Source organism: Bufo bufo, chromosome 6 (genome assembly GCF_905171765.1).
Source record: "Bufo bufo chromosome 6, aBufBuf1.1, whole genome shotgun sequence".
Taxonomy (NCBI): Eukaryota; Metazoa; Chordata; class Amphibia; order Anura; family Bufonidae; genus Bufo; species Bufo bufo.
In genome coordinates, this window is record NC_053394.1 from 211,225,925 (window position 1) to 211,248,702 (window position 22,778).

The window sequence follows — 22,778 nt, forward strand, 5'->3', positions numbered from 1 at the left end:
GACGCCCCAGACGAAGCAAGTAGCGAAACCCGGGTTGGTTTTTTACTTTGTAAGTACAATCAAACACAGAGAATAATTTTAATTGCGGGTCTGTACTATGTTTTTTTTCCTTTTGAAGGGATAACAACTGTTTCTGCTGCCGGCTGGTTCAGAGATTGAGGGGGCTGAAACCAGACACTGAGGAAAAGTCCTCTGGAAAAGGGATTGTGTGTGAACTGACCTCTACTTAAAGCACCTTCAGCGCGGATCCAAACTTCATTTTTATGTGCTATTATTATAGGGAGAATCCCCTGATTCTGGGACTGCAACTTTTGATTATTTTTATGAACCGCACACAAAACGCTCTGTTTAGTAATCCTGACAGGTTAGATCATGTGTTGTTTTAATAGAACAGGTTGAATATATGAGGAGGAAAAATGGACTAGGATATGAGACATCTGGAAATAATCCCTCTTTTTAGTTTTAGCTTTTAACTCCTCCTCTAGAGAGACACATCGCTGAAAGGGTGGTGGGTGGGGTGGGTATCTGGGTGGGCAAAAAAATTTAGAAAATTACTAATGATGTTATATAATATGTATTGAAAATTATTGTTTGATTCTTAATAAAATATATATATATAAAATGTATATATATATTCATTTTTTGTTTCATTTTTACATAAGAAGGCATTTTTGAATACAAAAATAATGTTTTTGTGTCTTTATTTTCTGAAATTCACTGCCTGTATAGATACTAAAAATAAAAATAAAGAATCTTCATTGTTAAGTATTACTTATTAAAATCTTTTAATGGGCAGCTGCCCTTGTATAACAGGCTCTGACCTCAGGACTGTTAAGTCCCTTGATGTTTATGAAAGGGACTATAAAGTGGTACAACAATCCATTTAGTATATTGTAATAAGTTTAGAGGTCTAGATGGATGCCCCAAGAGGAAGCACTAGCGAAACGATCGTCGGGCGGCTGCTTCAGACCAGGGTCAGTAGGTACTATTGCACTTGCACTTTATATTGTGTGTGTTTTTCTTCCCCCCCCTCTCCTTTGGCAGCCTCTGCTTGTTGTGGGCTGCACCCAGACTCACACCCTTTCAATTGTTTAGAGTGTGCTTGTATACATATGCTGGGTGCTTATGTTGCTATGTGTGCCCCACCAAGCTGATACTGTCTTATTTGTGCATGGGGGGATACTAGTCCCTTATTGGTTTGGAGCTTTCTCTGTTTTTATATAATTGTCATTACACCGTAGCGTTCCCATTACGTACTGTTTTTTGTATATTTTTAACTGATATACCATATAATGTTTTTGGATATCCAATAAAGGAAATAATTAAATTATAGTGGTTCTCTGTGTGGTTGCTCTTTGAGCTGTGTAGGTGGTAATAAGGTCTAGATGGATGCTTCCCGTGGCTAGATCCTAATTCTGATGTCATAAATTATGCTTTCACCAGAATTTGTGGGATTCAATATCCCTATTAATAATTGTAATTTATGCCCCCGGAATCAATGTGGTAGCCGCAGCAGAAAACCGCCCCCTCGCCGTGTTGATTGACAGGGCCAGCCGGGATCTCCTCCTCCGGCCGGCCCTGTCGGCATTTCAAAAATCGCGCGCCTCTGGTCATTCGGCGCAGGCGCTCTGAGATGAGGAGGCTCGTCTCCTCAGAACTCCCTCAGTGTGCCTGCGCCGATGACATCACCGAAAGAGAAGACGTCATCGGCGCAGGCGCACTGAGGGAGTGCTGAGGAGACGAGCCTCCTCATCTCAGAGCGCCTGCGCCGAATGACCAGAGGCGCGCGATTTTTGAAATACTGACAGGGCCGGCCGGAGGAGGAGATCACGGCTGGCCCTGTCAATCAACACGGCGAGGGGGCGGTTTTCTGCTGCGGCTACCAGCAAGTAGACGCCCTACTTGCTGGTAGAGCCCTGATTTACATATTATAAAACTTCGTTTTCTAAAGAATCGGCCGCATGAAAGTAAGTAAGACTATTATATTCTCCTATATCGCGCAATAAGGAATATAACTATCCAAAAAAAAAAAAGAAAGAGTTTTGTGGGGTGAGTCCTACTATTTCCTCAGATAAATAAGTTCTTTTTGACGTGAGATGAAGTTAATGATAAAATGTGTTCTGCATTTGTAGAATAACGTCCAGCATTTCTCTATTTTTCAAGAAATGCTTTAGAAAGAGCCCAACAAAATGTGCAAAGTTCGTGATGAAAGATAAAAATTAGAAGGATTTAATTCTCATAAAAAAAAAGTTACAAAGTTTAGAAAGAGAAAAATATAGCACAGCAATAAGTCTTGAAAGGTCACAAATAAGTGAAAAAGTAATTCACTTAAAGTAACGTGTATGTGTGAGTCTGTGTGTGTGTGTTGAGAGCAACAGGTGTCCGTCAAAGAATGCTCTGCCTATGTCATGAAACAAAGCCATTTTATAGGTTGACTCTCCATAGAGTTACATTGTATCCTAAATTTACCATTCTAACAGACATATATGGTTAACAAGTAAAACCCCTTACATCATGATCTTCTAAGTATACCTTATTTGTAAAGCTAATAATAATATGCTGAGAAGGAGGATTCCTAACCTTCCCAAATACTATTGTCGTCTCAAGAACTGTCAAAATTGACACTTCACACAAGTGCTGACCTTTCATGGTCCTTAAAATACCCTATCCTACTAAAAAGTGTTAATATGTTATTTTACATTTCCCCCTGATTATGATTTGAAATATAAATCTTCAATCATAACCTCCTAATCTAACGCAATTACTCATCATTCGTATCTCATTCGTATCACATTCACTCATTGACCATGTTATAGCACTTGGTTGATTGATCAATTTTTGATTCAGTATTCAATATAGAATTGGAATACTGAGTTCTTTTTAACATTTCTTTTAAAATGTTGTCTCCCTTATTTATTTCTTCCTTTATATTCCTATATGTTTTCCTAATCCTATACATAATAAAAATTTGATAGATAACACACAAAAATATCACAATAAATATAATAATAATAGGATGGGATAACGTATTCTCAACTGCTGTTTGTGTAGAAGATTTTGACCACATATTTACAGATTTCTTCAATTTTCCCCACCAAGACGTTCCAGACATGATATTCCATTCATGTTCTATTTCTGATAATTGTCCTTGTTTATGATTAAATGCAATTTCTGCTTCTTTTATTTGTTCACTTAATATTTTTAAAAGACCTTTATCTTTTTTAATTTCTTTTGTCCACTCATCCCACGGAAATTTGTCAATTTGAGTGAGATTAAATTTCATTGGAAGGATTTTCAATTGGGTTGTATTTATGGAAGAAATATTGAGTCTTCCTAAATTCATAGAGATTGCTCTCCAGTCTCCTTCCAAACAATATAAACCCTTGGTTAAATTCTCGTGATGTACACAAGAAGAAAAGAATGCTACAACCTTTTCTTTCTCAGACATCACTTGTACACAAACTTTGTTTGGACCAACTTGAGTTACCAAATCATGAATTGAGTATACATTCTCAATTTGTGCATGGCAAGAAGTTTGATTATGGAAACAAGAATGATAAATCTCCTTATCTTGTTCCGGTAAACAGATTATTTTAGAAACAAAGTGTAAACATGAAGAAAGATCCAATTGTTCTATATGAGTACCATCATATGCAAATTCCGTATATTGCAATTGATAAAAAATCAACTGTGTTTCACTCACGGGAACTCCTAAAACAGTTACTGGAACTACCATTAGTTCTCTTCCAGCTACTGGAATTAATGAGGTAGCTATACATGTGTTCTTATTACATCCTAACTACTTATTTACCCATAAATCTATGTGTCTCATACTATAATTATATTCCATAGGTAAATTTTCCAATAAACCAAGTGGAGTAATTCCACTTTGTAAAGCCTGAGCCATTATTTTTAAATTCATAGAATATTCAATTTGGATTTCCATACATGCCCTGGCTACTTCTGACTCTTGTTCACTTTGGATCAAACCTAAAGTAACATCTTGAAGATGTGAAACAGAAGATCCTAAAACAACTACAGAATTAACAATCATTTTCTCTAAAAGTTGGTTTAGACTTTTCTGTACTTTAATTCCTTTCTTTTCCAGATAACCTATGGTTTTTAAATCTGATTGTAATGAATTTACATTCATTGTATTTATCAAGCTTCCAAAGGTACCTATTCCTCCTAAAATACCTTCTACTATACCTCTTTTAGTTCTGGTTTGCTTGGAAACACTCTTTTTAAACCATCTTTCTAAACCTTCCTCCATATTAGCAAGATGCTTTCCACATTTAGGATATTTTGATGATATTTTCCAGTCTGATATATTAAATGTCCACATTATGGTGACATATTTACCCTTTCTCAAAAGAGGCTTGGACTGGAAATGGTTAATCTGGAAAGGACTAGATGATTCAAATTTAACTTTGGTACAAATATTTTCTGTAGGTGACCATACGGTAACATTTACAGTTTCACATTGTTTATGGTTGTTAATATGATAGTTGATAGTTAATATGCAACACTGATTAAATTCCTGAATCTTTAGGAGATGGATGATCTTGATAAAATATAAACTTTTTATCAAACCATTTCACATTTCCAAATTGACCTTTATGAATCATGTTAGTTGGACCATTTGATAAACTACCTAAAAATACCTCTCCTTTAGTCCATGTTATCACAGATTCGGATGGAATCTCTAATCTTGTGCTGCATTTTAAATATAATGGATTAGTTTCTTCCTGAATATTTACCAATGTTGGAGAAACTTAAAGTTCGGGATTAATAACATTTGTTCCTATGAAGTTAATGGTTATGTTAACTACAACAGGTTCCCTAATTATTTGAAATCTCCAATTTTTCACCCAATCTTCATCAACCTTTCCTGTTATGGGAAGAATTGATGGATCCATTATTTTTACATAGTTCTGGGTTTGAAACCAAATTTCCTCTCGAGATTTTCCCACTTTTCCTAATGCTATCTTATCATTTGTGAGATCTCCGGACCATGTAGCTGACTCATTTCCTTTTATCACAATATTCCAGTATAATACATCTATTGATGTACATTCCCATGAACCAGTTCTATTGTTATGTATGAATGTTCCTTGTAATTGTGTGAACTTTGGTTTGGGTCCTGCTGTTGCATGTAATTCAATGTGTGTATCATGTCTGAAGTGTATTTCAATACAACAGCTAGCACCAAAACCCATACAAAGACTTCCGGAAATGTCTCTGGAATTGTCCTGAATTTGTTCTTCCAGAAAATCCTCAAGACGAAATCCTCTTCTTCTTCGTGCAAGGATTGAAGTCTCTTTGTCATGATTATTCTTTTTATCATCAAGGAATTCTGTGAACGTAGCAGTTGTAAATATCATCATCAACAATGACATTCCCATCATGAAACAGCTTTCCTGAAGACATCCTTGTTTGTTGTGGATTGTGTATAACGTGAAGAGTTTCATTCCCTGTGAAGAAAAGCAGTATCATTATTTTGGTACATACAATTTACACTGATCAACATGTACCCACAGTTTTTGTTGTCTGCGAGTATTCTTTGAAGCATTTGGTGCTTTTTGAACCAAAATCATTACTTGTCCCATAGTGTCAATTATTTCGAAGGGACCTTCCCAATTGCTTTCCCAAGGTCCACTCTTCCTGAAGGTCTTAATCATTACAAAAGCACCTTTTACAAATTTAGAAGAGTGAGGTGGTATCATGCGTTGCATTTTAGATGCAGCATATGGAAGAATTGTACTTAAATTCTCCTGCAATAACTGTAACCACCTGGACCTTGCTATTGCATCTGTTTGAGGTGTAGACAAGAATGGTTCGTTTGGGAATATTAATGGCATTGTTCTTCCCGTCATTAATTCAAATGGAGTATACTGTGTTGTAGAGGAAACGGTTACTCTTATACTCATAAGAACAAAGGGTACTGCATCAACCCATGTATTTCCTTTGTCTAATAACATTTTTGCAATTCTTGTCTTAATTGTTCGGTTCATTCTTTCCACAATGCCTGCAGATTGTGGGTGATACGATACATGGAACTGTTGTTGTACTCCTAGAATAGCACAAACTGTCTGCATGATTTTTCCTGTAAAATGACTTCCTCTGTCAGAGGTAATCATTCTTGGGATCCCCCAAGTACAAAACACATGATTTACCAATGCCCTTGCTGTAGACAGAGCATCATCCTTCCTGACAGGTAAGATCTCTACCCATTTTGAAAATACATCCACCACCACTAATGCATACCTGAGTCCATGTTTACCTGAAGGTAGAGGACCAATGTAGTCTATCTGTAATGTAGACCAAGGACCATCAGCAGGTGCAATTCGTAAAAGTGGAGGTTTTTGTCCTTTAGGTCGTGGGTTGACTTGAGCACAAATGAGACATGACTGAACAACATCTTGGACAGTCTTCTCCATTTTGTCCCAATAAAATTTCTCTTTGAGAACTCCTAACAATTTTTCCTGACCCAAATGACCTAAACTCTCATGATTGTATTTGGTGAATTCCATTTGTAAATGTTTTGGGACAACAGGACGCAATTCCCCCTGACAGTCATGACACAAAACCCCGTTTTCACAAACAAAGGGAGGTTTTGGATCAACCTGAGAAGCAGCAAGGGACGAATCCTTCGCTTGTTCTTCTGCAAAAGAAGGAAAATGCGTGTCTGTTTTCCTCACTGGTAAAGCTTTCAAAGATTCAATTTCTTCCTTCAACTCTCCTGTCATAGCTGCTTCCTTAGCCAATGTGTCTACAGTGTTGTTTCCAATAACTAACTCATGTTCGCCTTTCTTATGTGCTGGGACTTTGACTATAGCATAGCTATTAGGATTTTTTTAAGCTATTTTGAATATGTCCTTGAGTGTATCACTATGAACCAGGACTTTGTTAGAGGAATCTACAAATCCTCTCCTCTCCCACACTGGTAAATAGTCTGTCAGTGATCTCACGACATATGAGCTGTCACTATAAATGACCAATGGATTCTTGTTTTCTTTCTCATCCATTGTCAGTACAGTCTTGACTGCTTCTAATTCTGCTCTCTGAGCTGAATAATGTCCGGGCAGTCTATGCTGAACTGCATATCCCCTTTCTGGATACAAGATAGCATAACCTGTATAGTACTTTCCCCCTGAACAGTATCTTGAACCATCAACAAATACTGGTTCATCACTGTTCTCTGCATCTCTCCTAAACAAGCTAGGATATGATTCATAAAATGTTTCTGAACATTCATGAGTTTTCCCTTCATACTGCATTAATTTAGGAAGTACATACTTGGCCTTGTGATCAATCTCAATTTGTTTTGATGATAAGGACAACAACCAATGTGCAAATCTTTGATTTGACACACCTGGGAGGTTTTTCTCAAGGAGAAGTTTTAGTGTGGAGTGAGGAGTCTGCAGAATGATTTTGTTAAATCCAACAATGTGTTCTGTTGCCTTAACAGCAAAATAAACACCCACCAAATGTTTTGCACAAATTTCAAACCCTTTTTCCACAGGTGTGAGAAGCTTAGAGAAATAGCCCAAAATTCGCCATTCTCCCCCTTGCAACTGCAAGAGTACAGCTGACACAGCCGTGTCTGAGGTGTGAACCTGCAAAGCAAAAGGTGCCAGAGGCATAGCTGTTGACAATGCTGGAGAGTTTTGCATACTTCGCTTTAAAAGTTCAAATGCCTTCTGTTGTTCCTCTTCCCATGGTCCAAAAGAGTCATCATCATTATTTTTCAAGAGATCATAAAGAGGTTTAGCTTTTTCTGCAAAGCCTTCTATGAATTCTCTGGAAAAGTTTACCAGACCCAAGAAATGTCTCAGAGCCTTGTGTGATGTTGGAATGGGAAGAGAAGCAATAGCTTCAACCCTTTCTTGAAGAGGCTGTCTCTTTCCTGGACTGATTTACACTCCAAGATATCTCACTTCATTTTGCAACAACTTGTCTTTTTGGGTATTCAATTTCAAACCTGCTTCATGCAATAATGAAAACAATTCTGCTAAGAGAGACAAATGCAACTCTCTATCCTCAGTGGCTAGAAGAATGTCATCAACATATTGCAACAGACAATCGGGTCTTGAAAATTTGGACAATACTTTTGCAACTGCCTGATGAAATATGCTAGGTGATAAATGAGCTCCTTGAGGTAATCTGCAAAATACATATTGCTCATCCATGAAATTAAATGCAAATTTGTATTGACAGCTCTTTGCAAGAGGTATGCTGAAAAAAACATTACTGATGTCTAAAACAGAGAAAAACTTTGCCTTAGCATTCAGTCGTGCCATCATGTCATGAGTATCTGCAACAATGGGTGCCACATTTGGGGTATACTTATTCAGCAATCTTAGGTCCAATAACATTCGGTATGAACCATCAGGCTTCACAGTACACCACAGTGGATTGTTTGTTACTGAATTTGCCTTTCTAATGACACCTTGATCAAGCATTTCCTGTATGATTTTAGACATGGGACCAATTGATTCAGGTGACAATTTGTACTGCTTTTGGGGAGGAGGGTCTCTCCCCTCCACATTGACTAATACATCTTTCATTGTGCCCACATCATTCCTGAATTGTGCCCACAAAGAAGGAGTACATTGTACAATTTCTTTTAGAACTTCATCATCACCAGTTTCTGGCCACAAATGTTCAGAAGAAACAACTTCGGTTAGGCAAACAGTACCAACATGACTGTATTCAGTGGGATCAATGACTACAGGTTTAGATCCATCAACATCTTTCCAGATCACCTTATTTCCTAAGTCAATGACCCAACCCCATTTTTTCATTAGGTCAGTTCCTATGATGTTTTCAGAATTAGTACTATGCCAAATGTCTATTTTAGTTTTCAGATAGCCTGGTATTTCCAAATTAACATTCTGTGCTAAAGTTGCCTTAGTTCCGCTCTTTCCACTAAAACCAACAATTGTACAAACAGGTGCATTTGGAGTTAGAGGTAAATCCTGATTAGTCACACTTAATTGAGCTCCTGTGTCAATGAGAAATGTCACCTCTTTGCCCTGTAAAGATCCCCTTACAAAAGGTCTCCCACACTCATCTAATGAAACTGGAGCTACTAATTCCAAAGGACGAGGGGGTCAGAGTTCGTTCTAGTCATGGGGAAGGTAACAAACCAGTTGTTTCCTCAATCTCATTACCATAAGATTTCCCCTTGTACGAATTATTCAATGTTAATTCTCTAATTTGTCTTATTAAAGGTGCATATGGTGATTGTGACTGATCCTGCTCTGGAGGAGGAGCAGTTGGCACAAAACCATTTTCTTTCCCTGCATTCTGTGTCTCATTTAGGAATTTCCTACATTGCCATTTTAAATGTCCTATTTTCCCACAATAATAACAAGTAACTTGTCCTCTTTGAAATGACACCTTTCCTTTCTGTTTATATTGGTCTCTTTTCATGGGAGGGTTTGATTTAGGACGATTTGAATTTGTTACCTGATTTTCATCCTTTTTTTGGACTGCAGCAACTTTGACACTTATACTACTTTGTTTTATTGATCTCCTTATTTGATCAATAAATGTTGCCGCTTCCTGTAACGTAGGCTTTCCTAGTGCTAACTCCCTGGAGACTGGATCAAGATATTTGAACCGTTTTACAAATGACTTTATCATTGCAGTGGGTTCAGAATCATCCTCAATTTCCATGACCATTCTATACGCCTGTTCAAATTTTATCAAGAATGCAAATGGATCATCCTGTAAAGTGGGCTTTAACATGTCAAGGATTTCAAATGTAGGAGTAGATTCTCCAGTAGTAAATAAAAGTAGTTGCCTCAATCGATCTGCTGGGGAACTATGTACTATTTCGTGCTCACCATTTACTCTTGGTGTAGTCTCTAATCTCCTTGCCATTTGTGAGGGAAGCCATACTTTAAATACTTTGTTTTTCTGTTCAATAAGCATATATAAAATGATACAATATAAGATATATTGCAAAAGGGCTGGCACCACTGATAGTTTTAATATGTGAGTTCTAGGCATTTAATTTTAAGAGTATCAAATAAACGTTCAATTTTATATACAATTTATTGATACATTTAGTAGCACGTATTAACCTAGAGACAATTGTGGTCTCCCTGACCAATTAAAAATTTCATATGCAAAGTCTCAATACGTGCTAGTGGGTCATATGTAATTTTCATTTCTTTATTATTCACACATATACTATGTGTCTGAGTCTGTGGCTGCCTATCTTCAAGAACTGATGTATTGAATATTTTCACCATATGTAATACATTCCTGAGCTTCTTCTGCAATTTATCCATACACAACAACTGTTTGTCAATTCTTATGTTTTCTTCTTCACATTGGTTATATAAACTTGCCCATAATTGTGCATTAGTATGACTACTTACAACTTTAAACTCCAATTTACTTTTATCTGAATAAGAATTAAGAAATTCCATTACTTACTCAGGTACCGTGTCCTTGATGTCCCCTTCTTACGTCTTCTTCCCACAGTCAATGGAAGGATCTCTGTGTAGTAGATTCTTTCCTCAAAGGCCTTCGTCTGTATTACGTCTGGGAAGTGACACTTGCAACAGATGTGTGGCTCACTTTTTCTTCTATAGGTTCGTTGTTGTTGTTTTCCTGAAGCCTGTAATAATAATAATTACTCTCTTGGGCCCACCTCTTTACAAACTGAAGGAATTCAACAAAAATCCGCTGGCTCGCCAATGTAGAATAACGTCCAGCATTTCTCTATTTTTCAAGAAATGCTTTAGAAGGAGCCCAACAAAATGTGCAAAGTTCGTGATGAAAGATAACAATTAGAAGGATTTAATTCTCATAAAAAAAAGTTACAAAGTTTAGAAAGAGAAAAATATAGCACAGCAATAAGTCTTGAAAGGTTACAAGCAAGCAATTAAACAATTAAAATAAGTGAAAAAGTAATTCCCTTAAAGTAACGTGTATGTGTGAGTCTGTGTGTGTGTTGAGAGCAACAGGTGTCCGTCAAAGAATGCTCTGCCTATGTCATGAAACAAAGCCATTTTATAGGTTGACTCTCCATAGAGTTACATTGTATCCTAAATTTACCATTCTAACAGACATATATGGTTAACAAGTAAATCCCCTTACATCATGATCTTCTAAGTATACCTTATTTGTAAAGCTAATAATAATATGCTGAGAAGGAGGATTCCTAACCTTCCCAAATACTATTGTCGCCTCAAGAACTGTCAAAATTGACACTTCACACAAGTGCTGACCTTTCATGGTCTTTAAAATACCCTATCCTACTAAAAAGTGTTAATATGTTATTTTACAGCATTATACAATAATACACAGGTATTATAAAAATATGCAGATTTATTGGTTACAAGGTTATAAACATATATAGGTAAATAAACACAATGATACATGAAAATGAATATATATAGCATTGATATAAAGCATTACAAGCTTAACAATACATGTGATTGGAAATAACTTGTCACATTATAACCAAGCTATTATTAGGTTAGGATATCAAAATATGAACATAAGTTATATACATTACTTCTGTTCAGAGAAAACCTCATGATATCAGGATGGGCATGTCTAATCCTAGACATCAATATAGAATGCTATAACTTAGAAGAGACAACTGTATCCTTCCGCCCCATCCTAGACTATTTTCACATATATAACTTTGGTAAGACTATTAAGACAAATAACAGGGATCTAGGATCTTAAATGGGAAGGACTTGAAAGAAGTCTTTCCCGTGGGAATCCATCACTTAGCTTGGCGAAGAATGTTCTATCAATATATATATATATATATATATATATATATATATATATATACACTCACCTAAAGAATTATTAGGAACACCATACTAATACGGTGTTGGACCCCCTTTTGCTTTCAGAACTGCCTTAATTCTACGTGGCATTGATTCAACAAGGTGCTGATAGCATTCTTTAGAAATGTTGGCCCATATTCATAGGATAGAATCTTGCAGTTGATGGAGATTTGAGGGATGCACATCCAGAGCACGAAGCTCCCGTTCCACCACATCCCAAAGATGCTCTATTGGGTTGAGATTTGGTGACTGTGGGGACCATTTTAGTACAGTGAACTCATTGTCATGTTCAAGAAACCAATTTGAAATGATTTGAGCTTTGTGACATGGTGCATTATCCTGCTGGAAGTAGCCATCAGAGGATGGATACATGTTCTCATTCTGTTTACGCCAAATTCGGACTCTACCATTTGAATGTCTCAACAGAAATCGAGACTCATCAGACCAGGCAACATTTTTCCAGTCTTCAACAGTCCAATTTTGGTGAGCTCGTGTAAATTGTAGCCTCTTTTTCCTATTTGTAGTGGAGATGAGTGGTACCCGGTGGGGTCTTCTGCTGTTGTAGCCCATCCGCCTCAAGGTTGTGCGTGTTGTGGCTTCACAAATGCTTTGCTGCATACCTCGGTTGTAACGAGTGGTTATTTCAGTCAACGTTGCTCTTCTATCAGCTTGAATCAGTCGGCCCATTCTCCTCTGACCTCTAGCATCCACAAGGCATTTTTGCCCACAGGACTGCCGCATACTGGATGTTTTTCCCTTTTCACACCATTCTTTGCAAACCCTAGAAATGGTTGTGCGTGAAAATTCCAGTAACTGAGCAGATTGTGAAATACTCAGACCGGCCCGTCTGGCACCAACAACCATGCCACGCTCAAAATTGCTTAAATCACCTTTCTTTCCCATTCTGACATTCAGTTTGGAGTTCAGGAGATTGTCTTGACCAGGACCACACCCCTAAATGCATTGAAGCAACTGCCATGTGATTGGTTGACAAGATAATTGCATTAATGAGAAATAGAACAGGTGTTCCTAATAATTCTTTAGGTGAGTGTATATATATACAGTACAGACCAAAAGTTTGGACACACCTTCTCATTCAAAGAGTTTTCTTTATTTTCATGACTATGAAAATTGTAGATTCACACTGAAGGCATCAAAACTATGAATTAACACATGTGTAATTATATACATAACAAACAAGTGTGAAACAACTGAAAATATGTCATATTCTAGGTTCTTCAAAGTAGCCACCTTTTGCTTTGATTACTGCTTCGCACACTCTTGGCATTCTCTTGATGAGCTTTAAGAGGTAGTCCCCTGAAATGGTTTTCACTTCACAGGTGTGCCCTGTCAGGTTTAATAAGTGGGATTTCTTGCCTTAGAAATGGGGTTGGGACCATCAGTTGCATTGAGGAGAAGTCAGGTGGATACACAGCTGATAGTCCTACTGAATAGACTGTTAGAATTTGTATTATGGCAAGAAAAAAGCAGCTAAGTAAAGAAAAACTAGTCGCCATCATCACTTTAAGAAATGAAGGTCAGTCAGTCAGCCGAAAAATTGGGAAAACTTTGAAAGTAAGGGCTATTTGACCATAAAGGAGAGTGATGGGGTGCTGCGCCAGATGACCTGGTCTCCACAGCCACCGGACCTGAACCCAATCGAGATGGTTTGGGGTGAGCTGGACCGCAGAGTGAAGGCAAAAGGGCCAACAAGTGCTAAGCATCTCTGGGAACTCATTCAAGACTGTTGGAAGACCTTTTCAGGGGACTACCTCTTGAAGCTCATCAAGAGAATGCCAAGAGTGTGCAAAGCAGTAATCAAAGCAAAAGGTGGCTACTTTAAAGAACCTAGAATATGACATATTTTCAGTTGTTTCACACCTGTTTGTTATGTATATAATTCCACATGTGTTAATTCATAGTTTTGATGCCTTCATAGTCATGAAAATAAAGAAAACTCTTTGAATGAGAAGGTGTGTCCAAACTTTTGGTCTGTACTGTATATATATATATAACATTAGAGAACATATTACATGCAACAGTCGGGGGGTAATATATATGTAATATGCCCCTGCAAGAAAATGTATGTTGGAAGAACAAAGAGACAAGGAAAGAAAGAAAAGTCTAGGAGAGCATATACAGTGGATATAAAAAGTATACACACCCCTGTTAAAATGTCAGGTTTCTGTGATGTAAAAAAAATTAGACAAAGATAAATCATTTCAGAACTTTTTCCACCTTTAATGTGACCTATAAACTGTACCACTCAATTGAAAAACAAACTGAAATCTTTTAGGTGGAGGGAAGAAAACAAAAAAAAAACTAATACATTGTGGTTATAACTGGGGATGTAGCTGTGTTCATAATTAAGCAATCACATTCAAAATCATGTTAAATAGGAGTCAGCATACACCTGCCATCATTTAAAGTGCCTCTAATTAATCCCAAATAAAGTTTAGCTGCTCTAGTTGGTCTTTCCTGAGTCGCATCCCACAGCAAAAGCCATGGTCCACAGAGAGCTTCCAAAGCATCAGAGGGATCTCATTGTTAAAAGGTATCAGTCAGTTGAAGGGTACAAAAGAATTTCCAAGGCATTAGATATACCATGGAACACAGTGAAGTCATCATCAAGTGGAGAAAATATGATACAACAGTGACATTACCAAGAACTGGACATTTCTCCAAAATTAATGAAAAGACGTGAAGAAAACTGGTCTGGGAGGCTACCAAGAGGCCTACAGCAACATTAAAGGAGCTGCAGGAATATCTGGCAAGTACTGGCTGTGGTGTACATGTGACAACAATCTCCCGTAATCTTCATATGTCTGGGCTATGGGGTAGAGTGGCACTGCACATGACCCAAAGAACACCATACCCACAGTGAAGCATGGTGGTGGCAGCATCATGTTTTGGGGCTGTTTTTCTTCAGCTGGAACTTGGGCCTTAGTTAAGCTAGAGGGAATTATGAACAGTTCCAAATACCAGTCAATATTGGCACAAAACCTTCAGGCTTCTGCTAGAAAGCAGAACATGAAGAGGAACTTCATCTTTCAGCATGACAACGACCCAAAGCATACATCCAAATAAACAAAGGAATGGCTTCACTAGAAGAAGATTCAAGTTTTGCAATGGCCCAGCCAGAGCCCAGACCGAATCCGATTGAAAATCTGTGGGGTGATCTGAAGAGGGCTGTGCACAGGAGATGCCCTCGCAATCTGATAGATTTGGAGTGTTTTTGCAAAGAAGAGTGGGCAAATCTTGCCAAGTCAAAATGTGCCTGTCACGGCCTATGGTGTGTTTTGTGACACTTTCCTTCATTTGCGGTTGCCTGTGGCAACGTGTGGTGTTGTGTGCATGTGGTGGCAGTGTCTCGGCCTTCTGGCTGATTCCCAGGACATGGTTGCCTCGCATGCCGTTGCCGGCGGTAACAGGTGGAGTGTGATGTTTGTGTGTTCACTTCCCCTTTAAGTGGTTACCTTACCTTGTCTGGTGTTGGAAGGGTTAACTCCCTTCCCAGTGTGTGTCTGTGTGGGTGTGGCTACTTGGCTACTCCAGCCATGGTGTTTGCTGGAGTCATACTCCTGGTCTCATATACCACCTGCCCAGTGTGGGCCACCCTTGTGGTCATAAGTAATGTTTAGACATAGATGTTCTTATCTTATTATATGTCTAGTGGTGTCTCTATGTTTATTGCAGCTTATGGTTTCTGGGTTCCTGTGTGCTTTGTGTGTGTGCTGTGTCCTTTTGTGTTTGGTGTGGACATTAGCACTTGTGCACTGGTTCCAGTCTGTGTGTCTGTGGCAGGTAGGTGTTGTACTAGTTTCACTACCTGCCATTGCCATCTGCTGTATATGTTCCCCATTCCTTGCAGCTGTATATGTTCCTCATTCCGTGCCTAGGAGGAACAGGTCGTCTTAACCTGCTCTTAGTTCCAGGGCTATCCTGATGGCTAGTAGGGACCCTAGGTTCCGGAGTATGAGCCCTCCTACCATCAGGGTTGGCTCATACAACTAGGAGTCAGGGTCAGATTTAGGGATGCATTAGGAGGTGACCTGTTTCCTGTCCTGGCCCAGCAGCTACCCTATATTATTGACATTGCACGGCTGAGGGTTTCCCCCACCCTCAGCCGTGACAGTGCCATGCTGATAGACTCATATCCAAAAAGACTGAGTGCTGTAATAAAATCAAAAGGTGCTTCCACAAAGTATTAGTTTAAGAGTGTGCACACTTATGCAACCATATTATTGTATTTTTATATTTTTTCTTCCCTCTACCTAAAAGACTTCAGTTTGTTTTTTGTGTTGTACAGTTTATTGGTCACATTAAAGGTGGAAAAAGTTTTAAAATGATTTATCTTTGTCTCATTTTTTTACATCATCATAGAAACCTGAAATTTGATTAGGTGTGTGTAGACTTTTTATATCCACTGTATATAACATCCAGAGAAAATATGAGGGACACCTATTATCTAGGCACTATACAGATAAACATGGAAGGAAGTTTGAAGAGTCGATATTTTGTGGGGTAGAGAAAAATATAATAAAAATAAGCGGGGGGGGGGGGGGGATTTTATTAAAGAGAACCTGTCACCTCTACTATGCTACCCTCAATGAGCATTTCTAAATGTTCATTGTATCATCCTAAACATATAAATTACACTTTTAATTTCATTTGCAGAAATTCAATAAGTATTATGCATTTTTGTACTTCCCGCCTTTTATGCAAATTTACATAAAAGAGTCATATCTTACTTGTGTGACCAGAGAAGAGTCATATTTTCCAGCTCTGACTCATCTCAGGTTAATTTGCATATGTATCAAATCGTTTTTTTTTACACGGGGACTGGGTATTGCGGATGTGCTAGCGACCATCTAGCAACCCATGTCCTCAGCTCTATACACAAAATCCAGGTGACAGGTTACCTTTAAGAGCCTGTCAAGAGAAACAAAGTGGATTTTTAATATGGATACTTTTGCACCAAAGGCGTTAAATGCAGAAATAAAGCTGTTTGTCTTTGCTTGAAAAAAGAACATGAAAATAGAAGTCAGAATCAGTAAGTGAATAGTTAACGAAAGAAACTGAAGGAGTTATATAAGGAGGGTATCGGGAAATACCAAGGTGATTCCCTGACGAAGGACAACGCATTGTCCGAAATGCATTGGATTTTGGCACTTATAGTGATCCATAGCTCAGAGAGTGACGTCACTAAGTCGCTCCTTGTGAGCTTCTAAATTCACTAACACAGAGTTTTGCCACCGCCCGGGGCATACTCCTGTGGAAGAGAGAAAATCCGATACACCGAAAGCCTTGTCTTCAAGCCTGCAACAGGAGCTGAAAAGTACCACGGAAGAGAACTCAATAGCAAGGTAATCTTTATCGTCATATTGATACTAATCAGTGGTATATCTCCGGCGGGTTAACAGGATTAACAGTGGTGAAGGTAGTGCGTGGTACCTGGAAATACTAAAGAAAAACACTTATATTGCTTTTTTGCAAAATATAAAACACTGGAACTGTGTGGAGTTGCCCTGTCCCAGATTGCTGACTATTTATTGTGTTTTCACTGAGATTTAAAACACTACCCTCCAGACTATAAAATACATATTGTACACAAAAAAAAATTGGAGCTTTCTGGAGATGCTCAGTTTCAGTTTTCAGACTATATTATTTCAGGTGTTTTCACTCAGAGATTTAAAACACTGCTTTTGAGGCTCTGCAGTAGCTTCAGCTGGGTTATAAGGCAGTAACTGCAGCTAGAAGGCACTGCATAGCAATCCCAGCCTCAGCACCTCACTTCTAACTCCCTAGCTGAAAGCTTTCACTGCTTTTCCCTATTCTACACAATTATCCTTCTTTCTAGCCTTTCCCTAAAAAGTCCCTGGCACTAGAATAGAAGCCTGATTGTAACTAAACACTGTCCCCGAGATTGTTTTCTGACACTGCATAGACCCATCCACCCTCATTCACAGCCCACCACCAAATTATATTCTGCTCTTTCTGCAAAGGTACCTCCCTGCCTGCTGCAGCACTGATTGGCTCATCCAGGCAGTCTGTCCTCTCAGTGTCATGTGAGCATCCTTCTACTTCCTCCCTTGTGCTTTTTCCCGCTGACATGTACTATGACATGTGCAGTAAAATGGCTGTGCTCGCTGTTTCGCTGGATTCTTCCGAAGTGAAACTGAATTTTTGGGACATTCAAAATGAACCCTGTTTGTTTTGAACTGATTTGCTCATCTCTAAAAAACATACTATTTAAAAAAATGGTGGATATTTTGTCTACCTCTCTAATTGAGCCAAAGACAACAATGAGTATTTCTAGGCAAGCATCAGAAAATATTTACAATGATAGATGTACACCTGGGCAACACCGGGCATATACACTAGTTAGTCTACAAAAATGATCTCCTCTATTTCCAGCTTTTAGCTTTGCAGCCCATGTTAAAGTCTAAAGACCATGAAAGAACTAAAATGATCAAAAGTAAAAAATAAAGGTAAATGCTATGCTTCATATAACTGTCCATCAAGGCAGGCTATTCAGCACTTGATGGAATAGACACTAGAGATGATGAAGTGAATGAGTAAGAAGGTGCAGCTGAACAATGCAATGAAGAGATAAGATTTCAAAGTTTTACAGCTCAGACAGCCGTTACCTGCTGCAGCCCTTCTATCTTTTTTAATTTGCTTTTTAAAGTCATCTTCGCTTTGACAGTTTGATGCAGTTATGGCAAAGTTGCAATGTTCATAAAAAAAGGTATCCTTGTAAAGAGGGATTCAGCCAGCAGGGTTTTACTTTCACTACAGTGTTAAGACATTTGTACCAATCAAACTTACTATATAATATATATACAGTACAGACCAAAAGTTTGGACACACCTTCTCATTCAAAGAGTTTTCTTTATTTTCATGACTATGAAGGCATCAAAACTATGAATTAACACATGTGGAATTATATACATAACAAAAAAGTGTGAAACAACTGAAAATGTGTCATATTCTAGGTTCTTCAAAGTAGACACCTTTTGCTTTGATTACTGCTTTGCACACTCTTGGCATTCTCTTGATGAGCTTCAAGAGGTAGTCCCCTGAAATGGTCTTCCAACAGTCTTGAAGGAGTTCCCAGAGATGCTTAGCACTTGTTGGCCCTTTTGCCTTCACTCTGCGGTCCAGCTCACCCTAAACCATCTCGATTGGGTTCAGGTCCGGTGACTGTGGAGGCCAGGTCATCTAGCGCAGCACCCCATCACTCTCCTTCATGGTCAAATAGCCCTTACTTTCAAAGTTTTCCCAATTTTTCGGCTGACTGACTGACCTTAATTTCTTACATTAATGATGGCCACTCGTTTTTCTTTACTTAGCTGCATTTTTCTTGCCATAATACAAATTCTAACAGTCTATTCAGTAGGACTATCAGCTGCGTATCCACCTGACTTCTCCTCAATGCAACTGATGGTCCCAACCCCATTTCTAAGGCAAGAAATCCCACTTATTAAACCTGACAGGGCACACCTGTGAAGTGAAAACCATTTCAGGGGACTACCTCTTGAAGCTCATCAAGAGAATGGCAAGAGTGTGCAAAGAAGTAATCAAAGCAAAAGGTGGCTACTTTGAAGAACCTAGAATATGACATATTTTCAGTTGTTTCACATTTGTTTGTTATGTATATATTTTCCACATCTGTTAATTCATAGTTTTGATGTCTTCAGTGTGAATCTACAATTTTCATAGTCATCAAAATAAAGAAAACTCTTTGAATGAGAAGGTGTGTCCAAACTTTTGGTCTGTACTGTATGTATATAATATATATATATATATATATATATATATATCAGGGAATCAGCAATCTCTGGCACTCCAGCTGTTTCGGTAAGTACAACTACCAAAATTCTCCTTTCGCTTCTATAGGAGTTACAAGAGCAGCTGAGGCTAATTTCACGCTTCCGTTACTGATAATACAACCATCCGCATCCGCTCTGAACGGATCCGGTTGTATTATCTTTAACATTGCCAAGACAGATCCGTCATGAACTCCATTGAAAGTCAATGGGCGATGGATTGTGGCAGATTGTGTCAGAGAAAACGGATCCATCCTTGTTGACTTGCATTGGGGTAATGCCGGATCCGTCTTGTATCCGCATCCTAGGACGGAAAGCAAAATACAACAGAAACAGAGGTTTGCTCTCCGGTATGTGAATGCAACTAAACAGAACGGAATTCCTCTCTGTTCAGTTCAGTTTTGTCCCCATTGACAATGAATGGGGACAAAACTGAAGTGTTTTTTTTCCGATATTGGGCCCCTATGATGGATCTAAACCCTAGTGTGAAAGTAGCCTGAGTAATGTGCATGCTGGGAGTTGTGTGTATATACTGTGTGTGTATATATATATATATATATATATATATATATATGTAGGGGAAAATGGCAGCAGAAATGGCAACAAAAGAGCAAAAAGAAGGAGGTCCAAGCCCAAAGGGACAAGACAATCGGCCAGAAATACAAAAGATGAATACAGGCAGCAATCTCAAATAGAAAAATAAATCAACAGAGTTCGGCCTTTTTATTTGCGAGTGCTGCCTGTTTTCATCATATACAGTTGTTTTCAAAAATTATTCAACCCCCACTGAAATTGAGTGTTTTGGCCAGTTTGACATTGATTTTGATAATTTCAGTCATCTTGTTTACAATTAAATCAAAGAGGAACTTGTAAGTCAGACAAATATAACATAACATTTATAATGAAATAGCCACAAATGTATTTTCTGTGCTCACGTCATTATCAGTTTTATTCAACCCCCAAGTGATATTCAATCTTTGTACTTAGTACAACATCCTTTTCCAGTTATAACAGCTTTTAAACGTGAAGCATAGCTTGACACAAGTGTCTTGCAGCGATCTACGGGTATCTTCGCCCATTCTTCATGGGCAAAAGCCTCCAGTTCAGTCACATTCTTAGGCTTGCGTGCTGCAACTGCTTTCTTTAAGTCCCACCAGAGGTTCTCAATCGGATTTAAGTCTGGTGACTGCGATGGCCACTTCAAAATGTTCCAGCCTTTAATCTGCAACCATGCTCTAGTGGACTTGGAGGTATGCTTGGGATCATTGTCCTGTTGAAAGGTCCAACGTCTCCCAAGCCTCAGGTTTGTGACAGACTGCATCACATTTTCATCCAATATCTTCTGGTACTGAAGAGAATTCATGGTACCTTGCACACGCTGAAGCTTCCCTGTACCTGTAGAAGCAAAACAGCCCCAAAGCATGATTGACCCCCCACCATGCTTCACAGTAGGCAAGGTGTTCTTTTCTTCATAGGCCTTGTTCTTCCTCCTCCAAACATAGCGTTGATCCATGGGCCCAAACAGTTCTAATTTTGTTTCATCAGTCCACAGAACACTATCCGAAAACTTTTGTGGTTTGTCCACATGACTTTTGGCATACTGCAGTTGACTCTTCTTATTCTTTGGAGACAGCAAGGGGGTGAGCCTGGGAGTTCTGGCATGGAGGTCTTCATTACGCAGTGTGCGCCTTATTGTCTGAGCTGAAACTTCAGTACCCACATCTGACAAATCTTTTTTCAGTTCCTCAGCAGACACACGGGGACTTTTCTCCACTTTGCGCTTCAGGTAGCGCACAGCAGTCGAATTCAGCATCTTCTTTCTGCCACGACCAGGTAGCGTTTCAACAGTGCCCTTTGCATTGAATTTGCGAATGATGCTTCCTATGGTGTCTCTTGGTATGTTTAACATCTTTACAATCTTCTTATAGCCATTGCCCTTCCTGTGAAGAGAAATCACCTCTTCTCTTGTCTTCCTGGACCATTCTCTTGACTTCACCATGTTTGTAAACACACCAGTAAATGTCTAGAAGGAGCTGAGTATCACAGTCCTTTTAAATCTGCCTAATTGGTGCTTATTATGCTTGATTGCTGCTCCTTGACATCCACAGGTGTTTTCAATACCTGATCGAAAACACTTGAATGAACCTCTGTTCTTAAGAGTGGTAGTCTTTAAGGGGTTGAATAATTGTGTCAATGAAGAAATCACAAAAAAAACATTTAATACTGTATTACAAAAACAATTGATGTCATTTTAGTTGCATTTGGTTCTTTAAAAAGTCCTTGTAAGATTTCATTCTGAACACAATTACAAATGTACACTAAATTCCCTAAAACCCTTTACAGCATTGGGGGTTGAATAATTTGGAACACAACTGTGTACACACACACTTTTTTTTTCATTAGTATGGGGATTACAAAACAGTTTAGTTACTTTCCAGGTAAGCTGCAAAAGAGGTAGGGTCTGTGTCCTGGATATATTTAGATGCTGTACTTTCCTGCTGGTACTGTATTATCCAAGTAGCAACATCTCTTTCCTTCTTCATGCCACAAAGTGACTGTTAAAGAAGTTCTGGGTGGGTTCTGTGATTCAAGGCTATTAGACATTAACTTGCACTTACCAGGATCTTTTCCTGGATATACAGACATATTAATAAAATTATGAACTAATTTGCATCATATAATCAGTGTGCCATTTTTATTATATTTGTGGGGTTTGGTAAAAGTAAACATTTCGAATATGGTTTCTACCAGCAAATGATCTCAAGGACTCTCTTAGGGAATGTGATAAATGATGAAAGGAGCACAATATAAAATGATTGTGTGAGTATGTCACCAGTTGTAGCCTTGAGGGTGTGTTGAACAGAGCTGTGTCAATCTAAATAAGGAATGTAAATAAGGAAAGCCTTATTTAAAATTAAAAACTTAATTGGCCTTAAAAAACACCTTTCTGCTAACATAAGGAAATCAGTACTATAAATAACTATTAATATTTGGGATCCTGTTACAGGTTTTAAATTGGGTTACAAGTTATTAAAAGTACTTTTTCCTCCAGAATGAAGCAACAAATTGCTAAATGAAAGGCAACATTACCCTCAGCTGAGCTAGCCTTACATGGAATTTT